Source organism: Ochlerotatus camptorhynchus, unplaced genomic scaffold (assembly GCF_037179485.1).
Source record: "Ochlerotatus camptorhynchus isolate MF236.1 unplaced genomic scaffold, CSIRO-AGI_Acam_v1.1 ptg000150l, whole genome shotgun sequence".
NCBI lineage: Eukaryota > Metazoa > Arthropoda > Insecta > Diptera > Culicidae > Ochlerotatus > Ochlerotatus camptorhynchus.
This window is the reverse complement of record NW_027040640.1, coordinates 3960274-3970128: the sequence shown is the minus strand read 5'-3', so window position 1 is coordinate 3970128 and position 9855 is coordinate 3960274. Positions and strand designations below refer to the sequence as shown.

The 9855-nt window shown below is 44.6% G+C and overlaps 1 protein-coding gene across 1 annotated transcript in view; it reads right to left on the bottom strand.

Moving 5' to 3' along the window:
• Nucleotides 1–9855, bottom strand: part of LOC135701176 (zinc finger protein 84-like) — a 271564-nt gene that overhangs the window by 196542 nt on the left and 65167 nt on the right. The window lies entirely within an intron of this gene.

The window sequence follows — 9855 nt, the reverse complement described above, 5'->3', positions numbered from 1 at the left end:
ACAAGCAAAACGGATTTACTTTTTAACGCAATAAACACACTCAAAACCAGTGACAAACTGACTCTTATACTCTTTGTCTTCTTTTGTTGATGAATAAAATTGATCGAAATTTGGAGAAAAAAAAAACATTGAACCGCCTTTTACCACTTGATCCGAAATTCCGTTGTTTTGAAATAAGTGTATTTAACGGAGATGTGCGGGATTGACAACGAGCGTACCTGCCGTTCCTATAATGAATCGATTAATATGCACAAATGATAGCCGTTAGCGCGGAACGGAGCTAAAGGTTTGACCAATCGATCGCACAAATCTTCGTCAGTCAGTTGTCCCATAGCCACCCACCAGTCCAAGCCGAGTTGCGCTACAGGTATTGAATATCAAATCGAATGGAATTGGCAAATGGCAATTATCATTCTGCTGGTGGTAATTAGATGTGGCATATGCCATATTCTTTGACACTTTTATGCAAACACTGAGTCTCCTGATATTAGCATCCCGGATCCGGTTCATTGCCGTCAGTGTTTACAATTGCCGGCCTTCTTCGGCTACGCGGGAATCGGGAAACAGTTGATGGGTCATTCCTGCAAATCCCGGTAATCGGGAAATCCTTCATTCCAGCAGAGTGGCCACTGGATTTGAGAATCGGTTTAATAAAAAGAGCATAATTTGAAAAAAATAAAACAACAACCTAAAATGTTTCAAACAAAAAAATCGCAGTTTCGCAGTCTGGAAACTCGACAACTTCACGAATTAGTTACATGAGTCTCCCCCAGGTGTCATGTTTAAGCCCCCTTTTTTATAATGTTTATGTCAAATACTTTGATGGTTGTCTTGATGAAAATTGCTCGCTAAGGCAGCTTGCGCAGATGACGGCGTTATGTCCATTATAGGGCCAAGTGCACCAGACCTGCAAGGACCATTGCAAGATACCTTAGACAATTTGTCTACTTGGGCTATGAAGCTAGGTATTGAATTCTCTCGGGAGAAAACTGAGTTGGTTTTTTTTTTTCTAGGAAGCATCATCCTCCTGCACAGTTACAACTTCAGCTAATGGGTAAAACCAGAGACTACTTAAGGGTCCTGTGCACCACCAGCGGTGCAAAGGGCCAACGTGAAAGACTTCCATCCTGGGCGGCTGCTCGCTTTTGCCTTGACCTGGGCCCAGGTCAGATTTCTATCGACTTGCTTAATTTCCTTATTGAGGCTCCACCGCCATGAGCCCCTGGGTCTGCCTCTGCTGCGATGTCCTGCTGGATTCCAATCCAGTGCTTGCTTGCAGATTTCTTTTCCGCCCCGTCGAAGTGTGTGGCCGACCCACCTCCACTTTCGCTCTCGAATTTCTGTTGCTATCGGCTTCTGATGACATCGACGATGGAGCTCGGCATTCGAGATCCAGGTGTGAGGCCACCAGGCACGAATTATATACCGCAGGCATCGGTTGATGAAGACCTGCAGCTTTTGAGTGTTCTCCGCTGATACACACCACGTCTCGCTGGCGTATAACAACACAGATTTCACGTTCGAGTTGAAAATTCGGATTTTGGTGCGTTGACTTATCTGGTTGGATCTCCATACGTTTCGGACGCTATTTGGCTGCCAAGATATTGGAAACTTTCGACCTTCTCCACTGCTTGCCCCGCTACCGTAAAGTTGGAAGGGTTGCCCGTGTTGATATCCAACGATTTGGTCTTGTTGACGTTGATGGTGAGACCCGCCGCAGAGGAGCGTTCGGCTAGGTCATTGAGCTTACTCTGCATATCAGAGCGCCGTTGTGCTAGTAGAGCAACATCATCAGCCAAATCGAAGTCGTTGAGATGCTCCATGGTGATAGGCTGCCAAAGCAGCCCACGGTTCGGTATACGGTCAATTGCACCTCCAATGATCTCGTCGATTACGATGAGAAACAGTAGCGGTGATAGTATACATCCTTGTCTCACACCAGCGACTACCCGGATAGGGTCGGACAAGGCTCCGTTATGCAGAACTCTGCACGTGAAAGCCTCATACTGCGCTTCGATGAGGTTGACGATTTTATCCGGGACTCCCTTGCGTCTCAGGGCGCCCCACAGATTCTCGTAATTGAGACGGTCGAAAGCTTTTGCGTAGTCAATGAATACCAAATAAAGGGACTCTTGGAATTCATTGATCTGCTCCAGGATGATGCGGAGCGTGACAATATGGTCCACACAAGATCTTCCGGCACGGAATCCTGCCTGCTGCCGTCGGAGAGTCGCGTCGATCTTCCCCTGTATCCGATTCAGGATAACTTTGCACAGAACTTTGAGAACAATACACAGTAACATGATGCCTCGCCAATTGTCGCACACAGTCAGATCCCCCTTCTTTGGGACCTTCACTAAGATGCCCTGCATCCAGTCGGCCGGAAAAGTCGCGGTGTCCCAGATATTACAGAATAGTTGATGCAACATTTGTGCGGATAGCATGGGGTCAGCTTTGAGCATCTCTGCTGATATGCGATCGACCCCTGGAGCCTTGTTGGATTTCATGCTTCGGATAGCTGCTTCAATCTCCTGCAGTGATGCGCCGCACCCTAGTCGGATCATGCCGAGATGTTGATGGCTGGTTGGCCGTCGAAACTTGAAGAAGTTGTTCGAAGTGCTCAAACCAGCGTTTCAGCTGGTCAGTGGGGTTGGCAAGCAATTGTCCAGTTGTGTCCTTCACTGGCATCCTCGGGTTCATCCTTGCTCCACTCAGGCGTCGTGAGATATCGTAGAGGAGGCGTATATCGCCAGTGTTTGCGACTTTCTCCCCTTCTTCGGCCGGGGAGTTCACCCACGCTCGCTTGTCCCGTCTGCAAGAGCGCTTGACTTCCTTCTCTAGAGCCGAGTACCGTTGACGGGCTTCGTTCTTGGCTCCTCTGGTTCTCGCCCCCTCTATCGCGGTTTTTGCTTCTCTACGCTCCTCAATCTTCCGCCAGGTTTCATCTGTGATCCACTCTTTCCTCTGGGTGCGCAGCTCACCCAAGTTGTTCTCGCTTGTTTCTATAAAGGCATTCTTGATGGCCGTCCATTGTTCTTCTACGCTGCCACCTTCTGGAACGTCCGCAGCTCGAGTCTCAAGTTCTTCAACAAAAGACCTTTTTACCGCTGGATCTTCAAGTCGGCGTGTGTTGCATCGCCGCCCGAGTCTCTCCTCCCGTCGCTGGATCCGCGCCATACGTAGGCGGATTTCACCGATTAGAAGGTGATAGTCAGACGCGATGTCGGCGCTGCGTTTATTCCGGACATCAAGAAGGCTTCGTCTCCATTTTCGGCTGATGCAGATGTGGTCGATCTGATTCTCGGTATGTCCATCACGGGAAACCCACGTGAATTTGTGCACTGGCCGATGGGGGAAGAGCGAGCCCCCGATCACCATGTCGTTATTGCCACAAAATTCTGCAAACAGCTCACCGTTCTCGCTCATTTCGCCGAGACCATGGCGTCCCATGACACGCTCATAGTCCGTGTTGTCGGAGCCGATCTTCGCATTGAAGTCGCCAGTGTAGATCTTGATGTCACCCTTTGGAACTTTATCCACGACGGCATTCAGTTGACTGTAAAAATTCTCCTTGTCCTGTAGCTCGGCAGCATCGGTTGGCGCATAACATTGGATTATGGTAAGGTTACGAACCCGTGTTCTAAATCTGGCAACGGCCGACGCCGGTGGTGTAGTGGTAAGCGTGACTGCTTTCTCACCCCAATGGGTCTGGGTTCAATCCCAGTCGAGGTCGGTGGGATTTTTCTGAGGCATAAAAATCTCTGGTCACGTCTTCCTTCGGAAGGGAAGTAAAGCCGTTGGTCCCGGCCCATGTGTGTTGATGAATGGGTGCGATATCCTACGCAGGTGTGGAAGCTGCCTTTCTGCACATTCGATTGCCGTCAATGGATGGCAAACGATGTCCGTCGGTGATTGGCACTAGATTGCGGAACAGAGACCGACGTTAAATAAAGGAAAGAAGAAAAAATCTGGCAACGATTATCCTCTCATTAACAGGCTCCCACTTGATGAGCGCAGCACTTGCCTGGACGCTAAGTAGGAGACCAACTCCACGATGGCAGGGAGCGTTTTCACCTCGATTACCAGAGTATAGTAGTACCTGTCCCGACGGCAGTTTGTGTTCTCCAAAGTTTGGCCAACGAACTTCACTCAGTCCCAGGATTTCTAGCTTCATGCGTCGCGCCTCGTTGGCGAGTTGTGCCAGTTTACCCTGCTGGGCTAACGTCAATACATTCCATGATCCAATTCGTGTCCGTTGTTTTGCGCTAAAAGTCATTGCCGTTAAATCAGTTCGATGTCTTTCTCTGTTGGTTTCTGTAACAATTGTAAAGGTTTCAGAGACAGTAGGTGGTTGGCCTAAGGTCTTCTATCCGCCGTGATGGGGCTGCCATCTTAGGTGTATCTTCCGGGGAAGAGCATTTCTTATTCAGCCGCTAGATGCCAGTCAGACACTGTTTGAGCCGCACCTCCATGGTGAACAGACGCTCGGGTTGGCGAAGCATTTCCTCTATCACCGTACTATGGTTACCGCGCCAGTGTTCGCGTCGCACCTCCTCACTCTGCTATTGTCGGATTGACAACATTGCACAGGCTACGCCAACCAGCTGTATCCATGTTTCAGCTGGCAGTCTTTTGTGATCATATGACTCGTGGAGGCGTGAGGTAGGAACTTGTGAGGACCGGAGCTAGGTATATCTCTCCTTCCAGATTGTCACTCACCATTTTGTGGCCCTAAAACCAGAGACGCTCGGAGAAAATAAAAGTAAATCTGGTTGCACGGCCAACTAAGTTATTTTTCTCCTAGGTTTGGCAACCCGCAATTTTGTGTTTACTTCGAACAGCGCTGCCAGGCATACCGATTTATCGGTATTTATACCGATTTTCAAACTTGATGCCGATATACAGATAAGGTTTCTCAGAATACCGATTTTTAAGCTACAATACCGATTTATACCGATTTTTTTTATTAATAATCAAAATGATTAGGGTTAAATCTAGGGGAAGTACAACTTGATCTGAGGTAATATTTGATGTAAAAATTGCTAAAATTGGTAGTTATTATAATTTTTAGTATAAATATTAATGATATTAACTGTCAAGTGGAAAGCTTCAAAGTAAAAAAAAATAACAGTGTAACTTTAACGCATACACTCAATGACGTTGCACCGTTGTTGTTTATGTTTACTGCAGCTTTCTGTTTGTCATAATTTTTGCCTAGATTTTCGTTTTCGATAGCTCTGATCGATTTCGACTTCGGCTTTTCATGATAAAAACGGTACTGGACGTTCTCCCAGCAATAAATCTCTCTAAGTTGCATGCTCATGGCGAATCGAGCGTAATACGACCACGGAACCATCACTCTGGGATTCCGTTAACAGGGGCGGCTTTGTCAATCGATTCCAATTCCATCGGAGAACAGCACATTGGTTCACAGAAGAATTCGTGGAAATTAATCCCTGGGAATGGCCGATTATGTGCACTGAGAACAGCTACCAAAAAATGCCAAATTTATGAGAACAAGGAGCGGATTTTGGTGGCGGTGGCCAGCAAGATCACATGCCTCTCGTGTGAAATACATTTTTGATTTAAAGAATGTCAAATGTACACTTAAAACCAAAATAGTCAAAAACAAAAAAAATATAAGATTCGCAAATATCACACATACTAAAATATTTAATATTTCCACCATCGGTATTGTTACTGATACTTGGAGCTGTCCTTCCCCTAGGGTTAAATACCCCATTTCCGGCCTATTAAGCATAACCCGCACTTAGTCTTTCTTAATCTATCGCAGTTTAGCACCAAACGGAATGTTATTATTACTGATGGCTTCCAAATTGATTTACCTTTCCGTACGTACCATAAGATTTGAAAACGAGAAACCAATCGTTGAGATATTGTCAAAAGTCCAACACTGCTTCTTGACGCCAAACTCGGCCTACGGATTTTAAACTCGGCCTAACGTATTGAAACGCAATTGAAAAGCCCATGAAATCACTTCGGCCTATCGGATGAAGATAAAAATTGATTCGGTCGGAGCGCTTGTTTTGTTTTTTGGGAATAATGGGTGCAAACCTTCATATCACGCGTTCTCATTGACTTCGTTCGGTAGCTTATTAACTAAAGTATCGTACCAAACGCATAATTGACTTGTAAACTCTGAAATCATGGATTTATTTGAAGTTTTCTGCTCGATAGACCCAAAATGGGCTATTAGGCCGAAATAGTTCTCTACCCTACTGCCTGCCCGCACTGAATTTTCAGAGGAGACTATTGTGAGAGACTTTTATTTTTGCTCTAAAAAAAATCATCTTAAAATTTCTTATGCTTTATACTTTTTCGACTAATGCTTCCATTTCCTCGCCGTTTTTGGTAACCAAAGAGTCGAGAAACAGCTGATGGCTCCATCCCAGTAATTTCTGAAAATCAAGAAATACTTTTATTTAGTGGAAAAATAATTCCATATAAACGTTAATTTTTTAACTTCCGGAAATTTCTTTAATCTTCCCTTCGAAGTTTCTACCAACTTTCCCTAGGAATTTCCGTCCACCTTACCCTGTAAATTATTTTCCGATTCCCTTGGAAGCTTTTTCTGGCTTCGCTCGAAAGATTATTCCGTCTGCTCCCGTCAGTTTTTTCAACTTCTCCGGAACTTCAGAAATACTTCCAGAGTTTTATTGCGGCTCCATTAGTTGCAGGAAAATTTCAGGAACTTTTCAGAAGTTCTGAAACTTCAGAATAGTTCAGACTTTTGGGTGGATTCAGATAAATTAAAGACAGTTTCATCAACTTCTGTTCAAATCCAAGAACCCGGAAATCTCAGGAAAGCCCAGAGAACTCCAATGAACTTAAGGAAACTGAAATATTTTGGAAACTTCACAAGCCCAAAGAACTTCAAAGAAATTTAATGTTTTTCAGGATAGTTCCATTTGTTTCAGGATAATTGAGATAACTTTAGGGAAGCATTAGTACAAATAAATTCAAGGAAATTTCTGAACCTTTAAATAAGTTCCGAAAACTTCAGTTAAGATCCGAGAGGTTCATGAAAATTTTGGTAACGTAAGGGAAGTTATGTGAACATTAGAAAATTGTGAGAACATTTTAAGGAAAGTTCTGTGTTTTTTTATCGGCTGTTTCGAGAACTTTAAAAAAATAGTGGGAAGTTCAGAGAACTTTAATGCTGATGTTCATTCATTTGAAGAAAAAAATTGATAGTCCTAATATTGTTCTACGGTGTAGCCACGAAAATAATCCTGGTCACCGGATACCGGAGATATTCCGGGTTTCCGGAGGGCTTGTCTAACTTGCCAAATTTTTGGTGAAATTTTATATATGATGCTGGTTAAATATATATATTTTTAGTAAATACAACGAAAGAAGAACCATTTCTAAAGCGAATCATATGCCAAGAACTTAAATCGGCCTATAATCAACCGAGATATGGCCATTTCCCTGGAATCGGTTCTGGTGAAAGGTTCTGAATGCGGGCAGATCATTTAATCACTCAAAACATGCAGTGCGACAGCTCTTTCTTCATGGTTTCTCGTCAATAGTTTTTCGATAAACTTTAAATGCATCGTTGACCACATTGGCCACTCTCGGAACATCCAGTATGCCCCCGGGGGAACATGGAGCAGGGGACAATTGCATTTTTACACCAAAACATGCCGTGCGACAGCTCATTCTTCATGGTTTTTCAAGAATAGGCTTTCCATAAACTTCAAATGAATCATTGACCACATTGGCCGCTCTTGGAATCACGGGATACCCCCGAGGGATCCTGTAGCAGGGGTCAATTGCTTTTTTACACCAATACATGCCGTGCGACAGCTTTTTCTGCAAACTTTTTCATGAATAGGCTTTTGATAGACTTTAAATGGATTAGTGACCACATTGGCCGCTCTCGGGACCTCCAGTATGCCCCCGGGGGGAACCTGGAGCAGGGGACAATTGCATTTTTACACCAAAACATGCCGTGCGACAGCTCATTCTTCATGGTTTTTCATGAACAGGTATTCATTAAACTTAAAATGGATCAGTGACCACATTGGCAGCTTTCTGAATCACGGGATACCCCCGGGGGAACCTGTAGTAGGGGGCAATTGCGTTTTGACTCAAAAACATGCCTTGCGACAGCTCTTTCTTCATAGATTTTCATGAATATTCTTTCTTTAGACTTAAAGTGAATTATTACCACATTGGCCGCTCTCGGAACCACTGAGATGCCCCGAGAGAACCTGTAGCAGGGGACAATTTCGTTTTAACTCAAAAACGTGCCGTGCGACAGCTCTTTCTACATGGATTTTCATGAATATTCTTTCTATACACTAAAACTTAATCATTTACCACATTGGCCACTCTCGGAACCTCCGGTATGCCCCCAGGGGAACTTGGAGCAGAGGACAATTGCATTTTTACACCAAAACATGCCGTGCGACAGCTCATTCTTCATGGTTTTTCATGAATAGGCATTCATTAAACTTCAAATGGATCAATGACCACATTGGCCGCTCTCGGAACCACTGAGATGCCCCGATAGAACTTGTAGTAGGGGGCAATTGCTATTTTACTCAAAAACATGCCGTGCGACAGCTCTTTCTTCACGGATTTTCATGAATATGCTTTCTATAGACTTAAAGTGGATCATTGACCACATTGACCTTTCCAGAGTCACTGGAATGCCCTGGGGGGAACGCACGGCATGTTTTGGTGTAAAAATGCAATTGTCCCCTGCTCCAGGTTCCCCCAGGGGCATACTGGATGTTTCGAGAGTGGCCAATGTGGTCAATGATGCATTTAAAGTTTATCGAAAGTCTATTGACGAGAAACCATGAAGAAATAGCTGTCGCACGGCATGTTTTGAGTGATTAAATGATCTGCCCGCATTCAAAACCCTTCACCAGAACCGATTCCAGGGAAATGACCATATCTCAGTTAATTATAAGCCGATTTTAGTTCTTGGCAGGGGTCTCATAGCCTAGTCAGTCAGCCGGAGGCCGCGGGTTCGATTCCCGGTCCGGTCGAGGGAATCTTTCGGGTTGGAAATTTTCTCGACTTCCCTGGGCATAGAGTATCATTGTGCTTGCCACACAATATACAAATTCATGCTTTGGTATTGGCATCGAAAGCTCTCAATTAATAACTGTGGAAGTGCATTTAGAACACTACGTTTGAGAGCACGCAATAAACTAATATGCGCTAAGCAATAAGCTTGAAAATGCGAGTAAGAAGAATGATTCGCTTTAGAAATGGTTCTTCTTTCATTGTACGTACTAAAAATATATATATTTAACCAGAATCATATATAAAATTTCACCAAAAATTTCGAAGGCTAGAAAAGCCCTCCGGAAACCCGGAGTATCTCCGGTATCCGGTGACCAGGATTATTTTCGTGGCTACACAGTAGAACAATATTAGTTTTCCAGTCAAATGCTCTTGGAAGATTTAAAATCGGATCATATTTGACGAAGTTACAACACTCCAAAGTTGACCAAAAATTTGTCTATCCTAGTTATTTTGAGTAGCCCCTGTACATATTCATGGTTCCATAAAAGACTCGAGTAGTGTAGTAATCAAGCGGTTTAGTCCGGTTTTGGCTCGCTCAGTCGAGTTGTTCGAGTTGCGCGTTTGTTTGCGTCGTAGTGCCGGTCGTATCGTGTGATGGGAAGGCAGCGCTCCCGGAGAAAGCTCCGTGAGAAAGTGGAGAACAGCTTGTGCGTACCTATCACAAATAGGTACGCTTCTCAACCCACCGATGTTGGGAATTCCCCACTAGCGGAGGTGAAGCGGACGAAGAAAAGGAAAAGAACCAGGGCCAGTCCGATGGTGCAAGTGGCCGCGACATCGGTGATTTCG